The following is a 20,363-nucleotide window of genomic DNA, read 5'->3' as shown; positions in this document are numbered from 1 at the left end:
AGCCATTGCCAATTCCCAAGTGGAAATGGGAAGGAATCACTATGGATTTCGTGACAGGACTTCCACGTACACAAAAGAACCATGATGTAATTTGGGTTATTGTTGATAGATTGACCAAGTCTGCAGACTTTTTGCCAGTGAGGATGGATTTCAGCCTGGAAAGATTGGCCAAACTGTACATTGATGATGTTGTGAGGTTACATAGAGTGCCAGTGTCTATTGTGTTGGACAGAGACCCAAGGTTCACTATTAGATTCTGGGGTAGTCTCCCAAAAGCTTTAGGAACTAGATTGAACTTTAGTACAACATTCCATCCACAGACAGACGGCCAATCTGAAAAGATCATTTAGATTTTGGAGGATATGCTTTGGGCTTGTGTGATTGAGTTTGAAGGGAGTTGGGACACACACTTGCCTTTAATTGAATTTGCCTACAACAACAATTATTAGTCAAGCATCAGGATACCTCCATATAAAGCACTTTATGGCAGAAAGTGTAGAACTCCCTTGTGTTGGGATGAAGTGGGTGAGAGGAAGTTGATTGGCCTAGAATTAGTGCAACAGACAGAAGAGAAGGTTAAGCTCATTAGAGACAGACTCAAAGTTGCAACGGATAGACAGAAGTCCTACATTGACCTAAAGAGAAGAGATATTCGGTACAGTGTGGGTGACAAGGTGTTCTTGAAAGTTTCCCCATGGAAGAGGATCATGAGGTTTGGTAGAAAGGGAAAACTAAGTTCTCGCTTCATTGGGTCTTATGAGGTTCTAGAAAGAGTGGGTCCATTGGCATATAGACTTGCATTGCCTCCGAAGTTGGAAAAGATTCACAATGTCTTCCATGTCTCCATGTTGAGGAGGTACAGATCAGACCCCTCTCACATTTTGCCAATAGAGGAGATTAAAGTGAATCCAGACCTGACATATGATGAAGAGCTCATAAAGATCTTGTCATATGAGGCAAAACAGCTGAGGAACAAACAGATACCTCTAGTCAAAGTGCTGTGGAACCATCATTCAGGCCAGGAGGCTACATAGGACCATGAGGAGGACATGAAGAGATAGCACCCACAGCTATTCAGAGACTGAGACCAGGTAAATTTCGAGGAAGAAATTTATTTTTAAGGAAGGGAGAATTGTAACACCCCGAACCTCCGAGTTATGAATAGTACCATTTTTGGTCCGTGACTAGTATTATTCAAAGACACATTGAGGACCAAAAATAAATAGAAAATTAATTGAGATAGACACAATAAAAATTCAAGTGACCAAAAAATATAAGGATTCACTAGGTATATTGTAAAAGATGGATTATGACCCGATAAGGAGCATTTTGGTCAATTCACTTTAAGAGTTGATTTTTTTTTACCAAAAGGTGAATTTAATTAAATAAAAATAAATTATTGAATTATGAAGAAATATTGAGGAAAATTTAGTGTAAATATAAAAAAAAGAAAGGAAACAAAATTGTAAGTTTTATGACATTTTTGACACAATTAAAATTTTTAATTGAAATAAACTAATTTTGGAAATAAATATATATAAAAGATAAAACAAATTAAAAAGCCATTTCTTCCATTTCTTTCCCATTTAGTTACCACCCATTCTCTCTCCTTCTCTCTTTCTTTCTTTCTTTCTTCTTCTTCCTTCTTTCTATATTGACACCCATTCTCAAAACTCAATTCCTTGCTTTTCCTCCATGGGTTTTCCATTTAATTTATAGAGAACATCAAATTAATCTTTGATTTAGAGATTAAAAGCAATGGGAAACAAGAGATTATAAGAGGAATAAGATTTGGAAGAGATTGGAAATGGGAAAAATTATCAAGTGAGGTAAGCTCTCTTTCATGCTTGATTTACCAAGTATGTTTTAAATCAAGTTTGGGTGTAATGAAATAACATGAGAAATTGAAAGGAAACATGTATGGAAATCTAAACTAGGGTTTTGGCCAATTTAGGAAAAATTAGGGTTTTAATGTATTTTAGTTAAATTAATGATAAATCTAAGTTAAATTGAAGTAGTATGCATGATTGGGAGTAGTAAGATTTCATGGGATTGCATAAATTGAATTATGGAAGATTAGGGTTCATGGGAAACTTGGAGCTTTGGTGCTAGAGAGTGAAATTGGTGTGTGTAGTGTTAAATTATAATCATTTGAGGTGTATTTAGTTTGAATTGACATTGGGTTGATGAATGGAAGTAAAGAAATGGTAGGATTAAAGAAAATTGCAAACTTTGGTGTTTGAAAATTATGGGTTTTGTGTTAGGAAGTGACATTAATGTGTCAATGCTAAATTATAGTCATTTTGGTTGAATTAAATGTGAATTGAGGTTGGTTAGAGGGAATAATTGAAGAAATGAAAAATTTGAACCTAGGGCAGAAATTGCACATTGAGTTTAGTGTGTTTGATAGCCCATAAATTGAGCTACACAACTCCAATTGGTGTGAAACTAATTGGAAACGAAACTTAAGACATAGGGCTGGAATTTTCGTGAAGATACCCTGCCCCAAAAATGACCTTAAGCTATCCGAAATGAGCCTTGAACTTGGAGACAGAAATTTGGAACCTGCAGAATTTAACCATATGAACAGTAAATTTGCATGGCCATAACTCTCTCTAGAAAACTCTGATTTAGGCGATTCTTGAACCAATGGAAACCTAAGACATAGTAGAACATTTCATATGTAGAACTTGAGGCCAAATTATGGACTTAACCAATCAAATTACCGAGCAAAGTTGAATCACCGAATCTGCAGAATTGCAGATTTACCATATGAATAGTAAAATTTGCATGGCCATAACTCTCTCTAGAAAACTCCGATTTAGGCGATTCTTGAACCGATGGAAACCTAAGACATAGTAAAACATTTCGTATGGAGAATATTTGGCCAAATTATGGATTTAACTTGACCAAATTGCTGAACAAAATTGGATCAAGAAATCTGCCAGAACTGAATCTGCAGCATGAACAGTGACATAAACAGTAATCGTGTTTTGGGTATAACCTGAGCTACACAGCTCCGAATTAGGCGATTCAAAAAGGAAAATAAAGTTAAGACCTAGATGAACAATTTTCATAAAGAACACCTCACCAAATTATGATCAAAACTAGGTAAAAATTCGGTTCAAAGATTGGGGCACCAAGTTGTCCAAAACCAAAATTTTCTAAAATTTGCAAAGCTAACTTGGGATACATTTGACATGCATGTAATGAGTTTTTGGCAGCAATTGAGATTGGTATTGAGGTATTTTATTTGTATATTTTCAGTAGAAAAAGAAGTTGGAATGGACAAGGAATAGTGAGTAAAGAGAAAGGAGAGCATTGAAGGTTTGTGGACAACTAACATTTTCTTCATTTTTAAACTTGTAAATTGCTTGGAATGTGTTAAATTGAATGAGTTTGCTTTGAACAAGTTTACTTTAATCGAAATATGGTTTTTCTCTTGCATTTAAGAAATTTGGGTGTTGCCAACTTTATATGGACATTATAATGAATTTAAATATGTTTATTGATTTATAAATGTGATTGTTGAGTGGGAAATTTTTGGAAACTGTTTTGAAACCACAGTTAGCATGACAGTCCCTTTCAGAACTCCCCAGTAGTAACAGCTACTTGGGGTTGATAATTGATATTGATTATGTCTCCCATTAATAACGATTAGTGGGGTAAGACTACATGAGTACTCATTAGCTAGCTAGCCCTTCCCTCATTAATAATGGTTAGTGAGGTTGAGATTGCTTTGTCGTGGTGTACAACACGGCACTGACCGTGAAATTTTGTGTTATGGCCTGAACTGTGTATTGATGTTGGCAACACTAATGCTTTGTGAATTGTGATTTATGAAGTGTGATTTCTCTCTTGAAATGTTATTCCAATAAATGGCCTTTATGGACTTAAAACTATTGTGAAGTTTTCATGCTTAAGAAAAATGTGATTTATTATGCTTTGACAAATTGTGTTTTATCTTAAGTTTTAAAATTATTAGTTGTGCACCACTGAGTGTAAGCGATAGATTTTTTATGCTGTCGCAGGTAAGGGAAAGGAGAAGGCTGCCGAGTGAGAGACTTGAAGGCAGCATTTTGGTATTGTTTGTGGGTATTAACATTAGGTATACCCTTGTGATTCCTTTGGATGTATTTTGTACCTATATGTATGGATGTATGGACATTGAGCAGTTTATATTTAAAAGCATTGTATTGCTATAACATTTTGAGTCTGTAACTATTTTGTATTTTACGTTGAGACTTATGAAAATGTAACTTTGCAATATTTAGTCTATCATTATTTTCAATGAATGTTTACATGGAATTTTAACTATTCTCATGCAGTTTTCCACAAAAGAATTGATAAGATAAAAAGATATGGTTTGTATTAAAATCCTTTGTAGCATAACTAATGGGTTATCGGTAGGCGGAGTTCGGTGATTCATTAGGTATGCTACGGGAACATGTTGTACCTTACAAGGGATAAGGTGTGACACACTCAAATTAAATGTCCAATTATTAATTAAAAGAGAGGGATAGAAGGATTTTCACTAACCTTTTCTTTTTTAATTTCCAATTCTTCAAATCTTCAATTTCCCTCTTCCTTTTTGCTCCCAATCACTCTACCAAGGTCCAAAAGCAAGGTTTACTTAAGGGAGATATGGGATTTGTGGTTAAATTTAGGGTTGCCAAAGCTTGAGATGGGCTTTCATGGAGGAAGAGAAAAAGAGAGAGAGAGAGAGAGATGAGAGAGAGTGAATTCGGCACATTTTGAAGAAAATGGGTAATTTTAATCTTTTTTTTCTTTTTCATTTGTCTTTTATGTTGTTATTATCTCCTAATTTCAAAAGTTAAAATTATAATTTATTATTATATCATGCTTGCCTAAGCATGATGTCATAAATTCCCTTATTTAAATTTCCTTTCTTTTCCTTTTTCCTTTCCTTCCATATACCTCTTATATTTTTAATTATTTTTCATAATTCTAATTTCATATATTTTAATGGATCATTAGGTCAAAAGTCACCTCTAAGGATGAATTGACCATTTTGCCCCTTATCGGTCTGATCCGTTTTTCCAATAGCACTAAATTATTTTTGAAACTCTGGTTCAATTATTTGAGCTGGTTCTCTATTCTTTTATGTAGTTTTCACATTATCATTAGCTTCACAATAATCCTTAGGCTTGGAGTGCCATAGGGTCCCACACGAAATCAGGGTAGCGAATGAGCTCGTAGTCACTTCCCGATTCGGTCACCAATCACTATGACCTTGATTCATTTAACCCATTATGTTTTGTTTTCTTTATTTCTATTCCACCTTCATGTAATTACTATTAATTTTTATTTATGGCTTTTCTAGATGACTTAAATATGGTTTTACACATCCCAACTGTCTGGGCAGACATTGGTCACCGGAACAGTGGAATGTACAGAACTACTGAACATAGGGGTGTTACATTTATCATGAAAAACTGCTCTAACATCTCATGTTCTACAGTCCTATTTTCTTTATGATACAACCTTTGTAGGTTAAATAGGATTTCTGAAGCTATAAGTGTATTTTCACGCTCCCTTTGTAACAGGTTATACATGATAGCAAGCATGTAACACTTAACTTACAACTTGTCATCATGCCACTTTCTAAAAGTGTCATGTTCCTCTTTTGATTCACCTTTAGACAAGGGATCGAGAGGTGGAGTTTCCAAATTGTAATGATTGGGCTCCAACCACTAGAGGAATTGTCCGCTTTGGCCATAAGCCTCACGGTTTTGTCCCATAGGTTGAATGGAGAACTTTCCAGGAGGTCACCCATCCTAGGATTTCTCTCAAGCGAGCACGCTTAACCCTGGAGTTCTTCCTACTCTCCAGGGTATTCCACCAAAAGGTGCCTCTAGTGATTAGTTCCCCCATTTTATATATCATCACTTTTTGAACCCAAGACCATCTCCGTGCTTTGCCGATGTGGGATTTGCCTAAGGGACCTTTCTCCCCCCCTTTCGGGACTCAGTGTCCTCGCTGAGGTTTGCCCCACCATCGCCCAAGAGGACACGCGAGCGACTCTGATATCAATTGTAATGATTGGGCTCCAACCACTAGAGGAATTGTCCGCTTTGGCCATAAGCCTCACGGTTTTGTCCCATAGGTTGAATGGAGAACTTCCCAGGAGGTCACCCATCCTTGGATTTTTCTCAAGCGAGCACGCTTAACCCTGGAGTTCTTCCTACTCTCCAGGTTATTCCACCAAAAGGCGCCTCTAGTGATTAGTTCCCCCATTTTATATATTATCACTTTTTGAACCCAAGACCATCTCCGTGCTTTGCCGATGTAGGATTTGCCTAAGGGACCTTTATTGTAATGATTGGGCTCGAACCACTAGAGGAATTGTCCGCTTTGGCCATAAGCCTCACGGTTTTGTCCCATAGGTTGAATGGAGAACTTCCCAAGAGGTCACCCATCCTAGGATTTCTCTCAAGCGAGCACGCTTAACCCTGGAGTTCTTCCTACTCTTCAGGGTATTCCACCAAAAGGCACCTCTAGTGATTAGTTCCCCCATTTTATATATCATCAATTTTTGAACCCAAGACCATCTCCGTGCTTTGCCGATGTGGGATTTGCCTAAGTCACAAATGGCCATTTCTTTCCTTAAACTATGTCAAAGACATCATTTAGCACTTCTTCACATTTTTGGTCTCTAAACCCTAATGTTCAAAACCCTAATTTTTCTCCAATTTGGCCAAAACCCTAGTTTAGGTTCCATATATGTTTTCTTTCATTTTCTTATGAAATTTCATCATAAATTAACTTCATTCAAAGCTTATACAACTAATCTAAAATGAAAAGAAAATTATCTCTTGTTGATTTCTTTCCAACTTCACTTTTCTTCCAATTCTTGTTCTCCTTGCTTTTAATCTCTCAATCAAAGATCTCTTTGATGTTTTCTTTTAGTGGGCTATGGAATTTATGAAGGGAATTTAAGGGAATTAAAACTTGGGAGGAAATCAATGAGGGAAGAAGTGGAAGAAGAAGAAAAGAGAGAGAGAGAAAGAGAGAGGAGAGAGTGATGGCCTCTTATGAAAAAAAGAAATGAAGAAGACATTTGTCTTCTTATATATATATATATATATATATATATATATATATATATATATATATATATATATATATATATTTATCCCCGAAATTAGCTTATTAAAATTATAAATTTTAATTGTGCCATAAGGATAATTAAACTTAAATTTTTATTCCCTTTTTTTTTTTTACTTAATTTTTTCCTTTTAATTAAATAATTAAATTTAACTATCAAAAGCCCATAAGTCTTTCATTTTAATTTTGTCATAATGGAAATGAAAGTTTAAGTTTTCATTTCTTAAATTTTCCCTTGCATATTTTTACTTGAATTTTTCTTCAATTTTTACCCCATAATTCAATTCATTAATTTTATTTAATTTAATCAAAATGCCCCTCATCGGGTCATAATCCTTCTTTTTATAATACCTGATGAGTCCTTAGTTTTTTTTTTTTTTTTGTTCACTAGAATTTTTATTGTGTCTATCTCAATTAATTTCTATTTATTTTTTGTCCTCAAGGTATCTTCAAATAGTATTAGTCACGGACCAAAAATGGTACTATTCATAACTCGGAGGTTCGGGGTGTTACACAAAACATATCTTATATACTTAGATTTAAAAACTACTTTTAAATTCCTTAGACAATCCTAGAAATTAGGTCCAATGAACTTATTAGCGTCTATCATGCCAGCTAGTAAAATGGTAGGTAATTATGTCAATATCATTTTATCAGGATTTACTGCAAAAGATAACAAGATTATTAGTATGTTATATTTTATAATTTACTAAATGATCATGGTCTTTTGATCATATTGGTTCTCCCACTAATTTATCGGATCCTACACTTCCAAGTAGGAAATGGAAATCCCAGTTGGAAAAGATTTCTAGTGGGTGATTGAATTCTTATAAACTTGTTAATCACCCAAGGCACATTAGTTATTGGACTCATAAAAATCTATAAGTGAGCAACTCTTTACTCATCACATCTCATGTGAGACTCAGTCATTCATTTGGCCCCTAATATTCAAAACCTCAGGCACATCCATTATTGGTCTATCTTGCATTAGTTAAGTTGAGTCCACTAAGTTAGCAAGTATGCAAATTTGAACCTCAATGACCTCAGGCACATCCGTTATTGGCCGCTAAAGTATTTACATGCTTACAATATCTTGCATGCTTAACAGTTATTTTAAGAAAATCTCTTAAACCAAATATATCATTCTTATGTAACCATAGTTAACAATGTAAATGTTTAAAATTTCTCAAATAACTGCCTTGTGGAAAGACATGATGCAATTTTCAAAATTACACCATTACCAACTTAATCATTTTATTGGAAGATTCCTTTGGCTGATTTGTCATTTATTTGGTCTCACTTTGTACATTAACCATTTTATGCATATCAACATACACATCATGAACATACTTATCAAATATATACTTCCACATAATGGTAATGTAAAGAAGCATGATCATGGACTATTCTATGGAAATTCAATCCCAGCCATAAGGATTGAATTCAGGGCATCCTAGGTTACATTCATCTATTTGCAACTTTGCTTGATAATCTCCAACTCTTGAAGACGTGTCCTCCCACTGATCTCCATTAATGTGCCAAACTCCATTTCTTCATACAGATTCACCTAGCCAATTATATCTCATATTCTTGGCATACCAAGGCGAAAATATGAAGAAATTGAGCATGCAAGCTCAAATGAATAAATTACAACCTAACAAACTATCACAACACTTATGATACAACCCTTGTAAAAATTAAAATAATTGTTACAAGTCCATAGAAAAAAAATAGGAATACAATCACATTAGTCTCCTAAAGTCCATGATCAACCTTCATGCCACATTCACACATTTAACACCTTAAACATGCATTTAATTCTAAATTTCACATATTCAAAATTAAATTCTACCATCCATATATCTCAATCATAATCATGTCAAATTGATGTTAGGAACTTAGATTAAATATCTTAATCACCAAGAATTACCATAAAAATAGATTAAGCACCAAGTTCACAACTTTGGCCTTATGGACCTTCCACTTTGGCCATGAAGTGCTATAATCATTTTTCATGATTTTTTTGGCATCCGATGGTTTTAAACATCATCATATACATGTCTAAGACCATAAAACAGGTCAAGGCGCAGCTTGCATTGCTGGACATGGTCTCACCATGGCAGCTTGCATTCATTCAACTTTATCTTGATGTTTCCTTATTTCCAGCCACATCTCATGCTATTCTGGACTTCCTTACACTTCATATGATATGATTAAATTTCCCTAAAGACAAATTGGGGTGGCTCTAATACCAATTTGTTAGAAACATGTACTAGATTTGAGAATAGTTCACAACCAGATGCATGCTTGCCAATTTGAAAAATTTTAATCCCTAAATTTCATACAAATCGTATAAACATTTTATACTATTGTAAAACACTTAGAATAGGTCCCAATTATGTCTTAACATTCCCAATTTACCAATAAGAAACATATTTCCCAAAGATAAAAATTAAAGTTTAGTGCAGGATTGCTTACCTCCAAGGCGCAGAATCAGTTTCCACCACCTTAATCCGAGGAGTTAGGCCCTCAAATGTTGACCCTTTAGCTTATCCACATAAGCTCCATGATCATGGCATCTTGATCCAAACAAAGTTCTCTAATTTCCATTCAAACAGTTTCAGCCAAGAACAAGAGAGGAAGAAGAAAGAGTGCTTTATTGGTTATAGGGTATGGAAGTGATGAGAAACAACTTTCTCAAGCTTAATTCTAGACTCTGACACTTGGATTTGTCTTGAATCTTAGCTTAGGAAGAAGAAGAGAACACTTTCTCTTATGGAAGGAAAAATGGATGGGAGAAATGGGTTAAAGGAAGAAGACAACTCTTCTTCATTTATTTCTTACAATTTCTTAATTAAATTTGGAAAGACAAATGTTAGCTTTTCATTGGATGACCACAAGAGCTTGCAACCTCCCATTGGTCCATTTGTCCACTCTTGATCCTGATTAAGAAAAAGTAAGATTGTTTATGTAACAGCCCGATCCTTCTCCAGTTAGTATTGTCCGCTTTGGCCCATGGGCCTCATGGATTTGTCTCTTGGGAAGTTTCATTCCCAAAAGTGCGCTGACCAGGTGAGGAAGACTCCCACATATATGGCCCAAATCTTTCCTTCCCGTTTCCGATGTGGGACACGAAGTTTCCACCCCAGTGCGTAGCTGGTTGAACAAGCATGTCCCAACCCCATCCCTGGGTCGTGACAAGCCCACCAGCTTCCGCCTGGTGCGTCCTCGCACCACACACCGTACTAGAGGGAGTCCAGCTCTGATACCAAATTGTAACAGCCCGATCCTTCTCCAGTTAGTATTGTCCGCTTTGGCCCATGGGCCTCACGGATTTGTCTCTTGGGAGGTTTCATTCCCAAAAGCGCGCTGACCAGGTGAGGAAGACTCCCACATATATGGCCCAAATCTTTCCTTCCCGTTTCCGATGTGGGACACGAAGTTTCCACCCCAGTGCGTAGCTGGTTGAACAAGCATGTCCCAACCCCATCCCTTGGTCGTGACAAGCCCAGGGACATCCGATAAAATTGGAATGATACAGAGAAGATTAGCATGGCCCCTGCGCAAGGATGACACGCACAAATCGAGAAATGGGCCAAAGCGGACAATACTAACTGGAGAAGGATCAGGCTGTTACAGTTTAATTAGTATTAATTAATACTAATTACTTTACTTTAGCCTCCATATTTGACTAAGTCTCACTTTGTCCATGTAGGCATTTGACCAAGTCAACCTTTGACATGTCATATGGTCAAACTTTGAAAAGTTATACTCTTCATAAATTTTTGACCAAATCCATAATCTTTTCTTCCTTTAAATTTAGTCCTTCAAGTTTATATTTAAATACTTTAAATATTAACTTGAATACTTCCATAAGGTAATTTAGTTTCAAATCATGTTAGGGACTTTATAATCTAATTATAAACTAAAATTTTTAATTCAATTAATTAATTGAACTAATTAATTAATTAAATTAATCATGCTATGATCATGAAACTCTTATGTGTGTGACTTTGTAGGTTCATTACTAATTGACAATGAGAATAATATTAACTCTTTAATATTATTGGAACCATTCCAAACTTAAATGAAATTCTCCTATCATCTAAGTTCTCATAAGTCATAGTTGACATCTAGCATTATGTGCCATGACTACCCAATTAGTGATGAATTGATTTCCCAATTTATGAACCCTGATCAAACATGTCATGCACTAGAATCTCTACATTACAAACTCTCAATTTCAGCTAGAGTCATGGCTTATGTCAAACTCTTGCACTTAGAATCATATGTCATTCTTTTAATTCTAATTCTTGACTAATAGACTTTCTCACCAGAAACTCTTCTGATCAAGTATTACTATTCTGGCCAAAAACTTGATTCATCAAGAACAATTAAATAGACTTGGGACTTTATCCCTATTTACTTAGGGTAACGGATTCCATCTTGACTAACACCTACCTCCATATATGATTGACCGGAGCCAACACATGCCCATATATCCATACAAAGTACAAGTATGAAAGCAGTATCAAACTCAAACTATCCATATATAAGATAACTGTGTTATCTCAGGTCGAAGGAAGTATGATCTAGATGACTTTGTATTGATAAGAGTAAACTCCATGTACAAGTCATCTTGCGTTACTAGTTTAGCCTACTTATCATATAAGTGCTCATCATATTTGTTATATAGTATCAGACTTACCATTCCATCTCATTAGTATCCCATACTAATCATGGAAACAAACATAATGACAATCTAACTGGATAAATCATGCCCAATGAGGTATCCTCAATTGTGAACCAAGTTTATAACATATCTACCAGAATGTTCCGTCATCCATATTCTTAACACTTAAGAATGGAACATCTAACATATTGTTAATGGACTTTTTCAATTAAACATCAACCATTTATATTAATTGAAAAAATTCATGCCATTAATGAGAATTAGGTTTACATTATACAACATATAGGTATGGCTTTAGAGCATACTACTAACATTATTTACCCCTTAACTTATTGATTAATTTGCTTTAGTCCTCTAACTCTTAGTGGCCAACTTCCTAGGTATAAAAAGAAGCAAGTGCACGCCCACTTAGTTTGCCATTTATGTGAATGTTTTTACTTCTTTTTATTTCCTTAACTTATTAATTCATAATTATACCTTAATTAAGTCTTAATTAAGAGTTTTACAAGGTCCTACATGAATTGAAGTAGTAAATAGACCCAAAATATCGATTTTTAGCCACTTCCTAGGGGAGTTACTCATCGCCAGGACTTGTGCACATTTAACTGATTTCTAATCCATATCTTTTATTTTCCTTTAACCTTAATTGATCTTTATTAAATTAAATTATGACTATTTACTTTAAATTTAAGGGTGGTTTTAGACATTTCAACCGTCCGAACAGACGTTATTCGCCGTAACAGTAGAATGTATGGAACTATAAAAAATGAGGGCATTACAATTCTTTCTCTCTTAATATAATTTCGTTTTCAAAATTTACCTGGTTCAAATAACTGTGGATGTTGTTGTCTCATAATCTCTTTGCTCTCTCACGTCGCTTCCTTCGCTTTGTGGTTTCTGTAAAGCACTTTCACCAATGAAATTCTTTTATTCCTCAGTTCCTTAATTTCTCGTGCTAAGATTTTTACTGGTTCCTTCTCATATGTCAAATCAAGTTGTATATCAATGGTCTCCACTGATAAGACATGTGAGGGATTTGATCTGTATCTCCTTAATATCGAGACATAATATACACTATGAATCTTGTCCAACTTTGATGGTAATGCTAGCCTATGGGCTACAGGACCCACACGTTCAATGATCTCGTATGGACCGATAAACTTAGGGCTCAATTTACCCTTCTTCCCAAATCTGAGCACCTTCTTCCATGGTGATACCTTCAAGAAGACTTTATCACTAACCTCGTACTCAATATCTTTCCTCTTCAAATCTACATAAGACTTCTGTCTATCTAAGGTGGATTTCAAATTATCCTCGATGATCTTTAATTTCTCCTCAGTTTGTCTCACCAAGTCTGGTCCTATTAACTTATCTTCACTAAGCTCAGTCCAACACAGAGGTGTTCTACATTTTCTTCCATACAAAGCCTCATATGGTGCTATCTTTATGCTTGATTGGTAACTATTAGAGATGGCAACAGGTAGGGTACCCGCGAAAATCATTCTATCCAAGCTCGAACTCGATTAATATCATCAAAACTCGAACCCATCTCAAACTCGTTTAAAATTTATTCTCAATTACCCGAACCTGTCTCAAACCCAATTTTTATTACCAAAAAAAACCTGAACCCTTTTAATTTTATATATTTTAATTAATATTTTATATAAAAAATTATTTTAATTAATAATTTTTATTTTAAAATTTTAATAATTTCATAAATATTTAAATTCTATTTTATATAAAATAAAATATATAAAAATTTATAAATATTATTATAAAAATATATATTTTATATTTAATTAAGTATTTATGTAAATAGGTTCGGGTAACGGATACTTAATATATAAAACCCAAACCCGACCCGAACCTGCAACGGGTATTATTTTTCAAATTCGAACCCGTTCCGAATCTGATTATATAATGCCCAAACTCATCCTATTAGGGTTTGGTCGGATCGGGTATCGGTAAAAAGCCGACCTATTGCCATCCCTAGTAACTATTATTGTCACACCTTACCCCTTTGTAAGGCATAACATGATCCCGTAGAATCCCTAATGAACTACCGAACTTTACCTACCGATAACTCATTAAGTACCCTACAAGGAATTTTAAAATCATTTTCTTACTTTTTAGAAGTGGTGAGCATTTTCTAATAGGTAGTAAAACATTTAATTAGAGTTTGTAAACTAGTTAAATTTTTTGTCCATTTTTATTTTTTCGCAAATTTTAGAAAAATTTCTGTATTTTGATAAAATAGCTCTTCAAATACCTGTAAAAAGCACTTCCAATGATTTATCTCATCAACTTCATCAAATCAACATCCATCACAACCAATTTCAACATCGTTTCTCAAATTCCAAAAATTCAAATAAGTAATTTTCAATTCAAATAACATCCAAAATAATACTAAGTAATTTCATTTAATTTAAAACAAAATACTTTCATTCATATTTCATTACAGTTAAACAAATTACATTCATCTAAAATTTACATTAGAAAAATCCAACTAATATTATTACAAACTTTGTACAACTACTCATGACCAGTTTACATGTACATACATTTACATACATCAAAATAATTATTACAATCAGGGTATAAAATATACCCGACAGAACTTCAGGGAAGGTGGCTCCACAATCCTTAGCAGCTCACTCTGCTGCTCCTCTAGTCTCAATATCTGCGACAGCAATAACAGCCATCGCTGAGTACTATGACTCAGTGGTACACAACATACTAAAATAATATTTATACAGAATTTAAATCATATTTATTCAAAAACTGAACTGAATATGAGAAATAAATACAAAACATGATTTATAAGCTTATAATCCAAACAATTTCATTTCGAAAGTCTCAAAACAATTTTCATAAAAACACATAGTTATATCATGCCATTCGAAACAATAATCATCTCAATAGCCAGAGGCTTATGAGAAGTCACATCACAAGGCTAGCTAGCTCAAATATATGGATATTCATTCAATTTCTTCTTCTACTGGCACATACCTCAACACTTCAGCCAGAGAAGGAATCAAAATTCGAAACTAATTTCCCCCACTAGTCATGCTAGTGAGGTGTTCAAATATATGGTCATGACATTGTGGTTTCAAAACTATCTTAACAATTTATTAAACATTTATTGCAATTTCAAACACATACAAGTAAACTTTCAACAATTTAAGTCAAAAGCATAATAAACATTTCAATACAATTAAGTTACAATTTAATATCACAATTCATTCAAAACAATTTACAGAAGAAAATTTATAGAAAATTCTATTTGTGCACAAACCTTATATGAGTCGCCTCTTGGCTTTCACTCGATGCCTCGAGTTCTTTCCCAATATTTTTTTCTACTGAAACACACAGTTTCATAGTATTTCAGTATCACAATTTATCATAACTCCAAAAATAAATTCAAATCTACTTATACCTAGCTGTAATAGGCTAAACTTGACGTTCTTTAAAATTTGTATTTCGGGATTACTATTCATGACACTATTTAAGTCAATTTGTTGACTTTCTAATGATTAATAGGTATGGGAATTCTAATTTCACCCACATACCACATTTTGGTTACCTAATTTGTTGGTTTTGGTTTTTTTCTTAAATTTTAAGTCTTTTAGGCAAAATTTCAAAATTTTAGTTTTGGAGTCCTCTTTTTTACTGTTCCATTGGTCATATTGCTATTAGAATTTGGCTAAGTTTTCTTCATAGAAGTTGTTCCTTATTGTCTTAACTTTATTTCCCTTTTTGAATCACTCCATTTGGAGTTTTGTAGCTCAAGTTATAACTATTTGAATATGGCTGGCCGAATTGGACTAACCCAGATTTTCTGGGCACTAATTTGGTTCTGGCAGTTTTAGGTCACTAATTTTGGGTGGCTAAATAACTTGGTTAAGGGCATAATTTGGACTTGTGTTCTCATGAAAGTTGTAAGGCTATATCTCAGCTTTCTACTGGTAAAATTTTAGGTCATTTGGACCTGCCTAGCCTAAGTTATGACCAAATGAACAAATACTAATCATTTAGTCATTTTTGTACATGTCAGATTACCTAATCCAGATTTGGCCAACTTGTTCACTAAGTTATGGTCACTTTCTGGGCATGATTCCTAAATAAAAAATGTGTCATTTTGTGTCTAGTTTCATTTCCAATTGGCCTCACACCAATTGGATAAGTAAATTTTCAGTTTTGGTCCCTGAAAGGGACCTTGGTCATGCTGCCTACAGAATGGCCATACCCAATTGGAATTCAAACTTAATTCTAACACTTCCTACTTATCATAGTTGGTCATACATGACCATTTCTCAACTCAAATAAGGTTAACTACATCATTTGGCTAATTCTCAAAATTTTCTCCCAATTTCAATGGCATCAAGAACCCTAAATTTTTTTAATTTGCACAATTCATGAAATTGAAACATTCTAAGCATAACAACTACCATTGAACTTATGTACATAATTTATTACACTAAAACATATCATCTCCACTCAATCTCATGGTTGCTGAATTTTTTTATGACTCCTAACAAGCATGATTTTTCATATTTTCCATGCAATTCACACTTATTCAACCTCATATCCATTCATAATACTTAATTTAAAAGAGAAAATGGACTTACCTAAATTTGTGAATTTCCACTTCTCCAATCCTTCAATTTTCCTTATCTTTTTTTTTTTTTTTTTTCAATCTTCAAATCAAAGCTCAAGGGAAATTTTTTCTTAAGGGAGTTGTGAAATTAATGGAGGTTTTTAGGGTTGTGAGAGCTTAACACAAGCTTTCATGGTGGAGGAAGAAAATGAGAGAGATGAGAGAAAGAGATGAAATTGGCAAGAAGGAGAAGGAAAGAAGAAAAATGAATTTCTTTTGAATTTTTTACTTTATTAATACATAATTATCCCAAAATTTCAAATTTTTAAATATTAAATTTATTGCATCATGCTTATGTCATGCATGATGTAAATAAACTTTTCTTTTTCATTTTTCTTTTGTATTTATTTTTTCATTAGATCTTTAATTTAAATCTTGATCTCAAAATTTTCTTTTCTCCAATTTTATTAAACAGTTAAGCCAGGTGTCAGCTCTAGGGGTGAATTGACCAAATTGCCCCGCGCTGGTTCAATCCGGTTTACTAGTTATTCGACATTTCTTCCGGATCCCTGACCTAATTATTTGACCTGCTTAACAATTCTTTTTCATGATTTTCTCTTTTCCACTATGTTCGCAATAGTCCTAAGGACCGCGACGTCACATTTTACGATTCGAAATTTGAGTTTAAATCGACCTCGCAGTCCTTTCCGAGAAGGTCACCCATCATTGTGACTCTCGGCTCATTTAACCTTTTATGTTCTGTTTTTCTTATTTATACTTAACTAATTGATAATTACTAATTATTTGTGTTCAGGGCTTATCTAGTTGTCTTAAATGTGGTTCTAATCCCCTTAATTAGACCGACACCGATCACCGGAACAGTAAAATATACCAGGCTGTGCAAATAGGGGTGTTACAATTATTGTATGCAAATTCTATCAATGGGAGGTACCTATCTCAGCTCCCTCTAAAATCAATAATGCAACTTCTAAGCATATTCTGAAGTACCTCGATCACTCTTTCTGACTGACCATCCACTTGTGGGTGGAAAGTTGTGCTAAAATTCAACTTAGTACCTAAAGCTTCATGTAACTTCTTCCAAAACCTCGATGTGAACCTTTGGTCTCCATTAGATATGATGGATGCAGGCACTGCATGTAATTGAACTATCTCATTTATGTATAGCTCTGCTAACTTCTCCAATGAGTAGTTAGTTTTGATAGGTAAAAAGTGAACAGACTTAGTTAACTTATCAACTATCACCCACATTGTATCATGCTTCTTCTGTGTAAGAGGTAGATCGATGATAAAGTCTATTGTGATGTGATCCCATTTCCACTTGAGTATTGTGATTGGTTGTAACAAACCCGATGGAACTTGATGTTCAGCCTTGACTTGTTGACATATCAGATATTTTGTTACATAATTGGCAATGTCTTTCTTCAGACTAGGCCACCAACAATGAGTCTTCAAGTCTCTATACATCTTAGTACTTCCTAGATGCATGGCATAAAAGCTGCTATGTGCCTTTTTAAGAATGCTCCTCTTAAGTTCTTTGTCATTTGGAACACATATCTTCCCTTTATAATATAGGTAACCATCTCCTTTGATCTCATACTCACTCTCCTTCCCTTTTTGGATTTGTCTAATAATAGTTACCAATTTCTAATCTAGCTTCTGAGCTTCTTGAATTTGTTGCAATAAACTCAACTTTACGTCCAACTCAGCTACAACAATTACATCTGGTAGTAGAGTTAGGTGAGCATTCATGGCTCTCAAAGCTGCCAGTGATTTCCTACTTAAAACATCAGCTAGAATATTCCCCTTCCCAAGGTGGTAATCAATTATGCAATCATAATTTTTCAAGAATTTGATCCATCTTCTTTACCCTCAAATTGAGTTTCTTCTGAGTTGGAAAGTGTTTGAGAGTTTTGTAATCTGTATAGATATATCACTTCTCCCTTTATAGATAATGCCTTCATATCTTTAATGCAAACACAATTTCTGTAAGTTCTAAATCATGAGTTGAGTAATTCTTTTCATGTGACTTAAGTTGCTTGGAAGCATAAGTATAATGCCCTTATTTCAGATAGTTCCATACATTTCACTAATCTAGTGACTAATGTCTGTTCGAATAGCTGGCATGATTGGAACCACCCTTAAATTAAAGTGAAAAGTCATAAATTGATCATATAAATGTAAATTAAGATTGATTAAGGTTGAAAGAAATCAAAGAAAATGAATTAAAAATTGTTAAATGTGCATAAGTTATGGCAATGAGTAACTTTATTGGAAAATAGCTAAAAATTTGTAATTTGATTCGGTTGCTATTCCAATTAGTTTAGGACTTTGTGAGACTCTTATTTAGGACTTAATTAAGGTATAATTATGAATTAATAAGTTCGTAATGAAAAGAAACAATTAAGTTAAATTAGGATAGGAAAAATGACACCTTTGGTATAATTAAGAAAGAAATAGGCAACAATTAAAAATTTTAATTAGTCATATGACTTGCATATGATTATGGCAGTGATAAAACATTCTTAAATCACCTTAAGTGCAGAAAATGAAAAGAAAAAGAGAGAGAGAGTGCATGGTGGCTGAACTAAAGGAGGAGGAAAGGGGAGGTGAAATCAAGCAATTCAACCTTGAATTCTTCACTCAAAATCAAGGTATTTTGCTTTCTAATCAGTTCTATACAAGTTAATTTCACTTTAGTTAATTTTATGATTTGGAAGAAAGGTGTAACACCTCTCACCCATCTACAGTATAGCTGAGCAAGGCGTGTTACATTCGGTGCCGGAGCACCCTGTACTGTCTTGTCGCGTACAATATTAATTTAATGTCTAATTTGACTCCTTTTTCCCTTCTTTGTTATCCTTTAATAACCCTTGTAAATTTCCCATTGGCTAATAATTTAAATGATGTCATTATGATATCATACCCATGCAATATATATTTTATTTCATTTTTTTTTCTCTTCTTTTCCCATTTCTATTATATAATTCATAATTTAATTTATTTGATGTGTTTTAATTTCCTTTATTTTAATTGACATTTAGGTCAAAATTCAACTTGGGGGTTGAAATGACCAACATACCCTTCACTAGGCTCATCGATTATTTTTGGTCTGTACCGATTAACTAAATTCTGCTGAATTTTTTTTGACATTTCTAATATCAATTATACCTCAGTAAACCTTTAATTAGGTCCTAAAAATTATTATGATCTTTTTTGTTCATTTATGTCATTTCAATCTTATTGCTCATATTATGGTCTCTTCATTAAAACTTAATTTTATACCTTGGGGAGTCTAATAGCAGCAAAAAGGAGTAGAAAATTTGAAGTTTTGAGAGCTTGGAATTGGACACAAGCAAGGTTAGTGCAATATATAACCTTTTTCCTTCCTTAAGCATTGTTAGCTCATTGAATTGAGTTGAAATTTCTTGAAATTGAAAGAAAATAATGGGGGTATGAAAAAGCTAAAATTCAGCAGCCATGATAAGAATTGGGGGCTTAATGATTTTGATGAAATTAATTTTGTTTATTAGTGATATTAATGAGTATATGTGATAAATGAGTTTATTAGCATATATTTGCATGAAAATTTAGAAATTGGAACTAGGGTTTTGCCCTAACCTTTGGGAATTTTGTATATGACATGAAATTGATGATGTTGAGATTGGTTGTTGACTATTAGAAGTACCATGTATGTTAAATGAAGTTTGGGAGTTGGAAGATTTGAAATTGGGAGTGCAATTTCTCTTGTAGGAAATTCAGACCTATAAGTCCAGTGAGGTTTTTGAATCATAAATAGAGTTGTGTTGCTCCAATTGGTATGAAGTCAATTGGAGATGAAACTAGGGTCATAATGCCCCATTTTTCATGAAGAAACCATACCCAAAAACTATCCCTAACCTGGCCTACAATTGGCTTGAATCCGGG

At 33.9% G+C, this 20,363-nt stretch overlaps 1 pseudogene; it reads left to right on the top strand.

The window, feature by feature from the left end:
* Positions 1 to 10,624: 10,624 nt before the first annotated feature.
* On the top strand, positions 10,625 to 10,733 carry LOC131178054 (U6 spliceosomal RNA; annotated as a pseudogene).
* The last annotated feature ends 9,630 nt before the right edge of the window (positions 10,734 to 20,363 follow it).

This window comes from Hevea brasiliensis, chromosome 2 (assembly GCF_030052815.1).
Source record: "Hevea brasiliensis isolate MT/VB/25A 57/8 chromosome 2, ASM3005281v1, whole genome shotgun sequence".
Lineage (NCBI taxonomy): Eukaryota > Viridiplantae > Streptophyta > Magnoliopsida > Malpighiales > Euphorbiaceae > Hevea > Hevea brasiliensis.
This window is presented reverse-complemented; position numbering and strand designations above follow the sequence as displayed.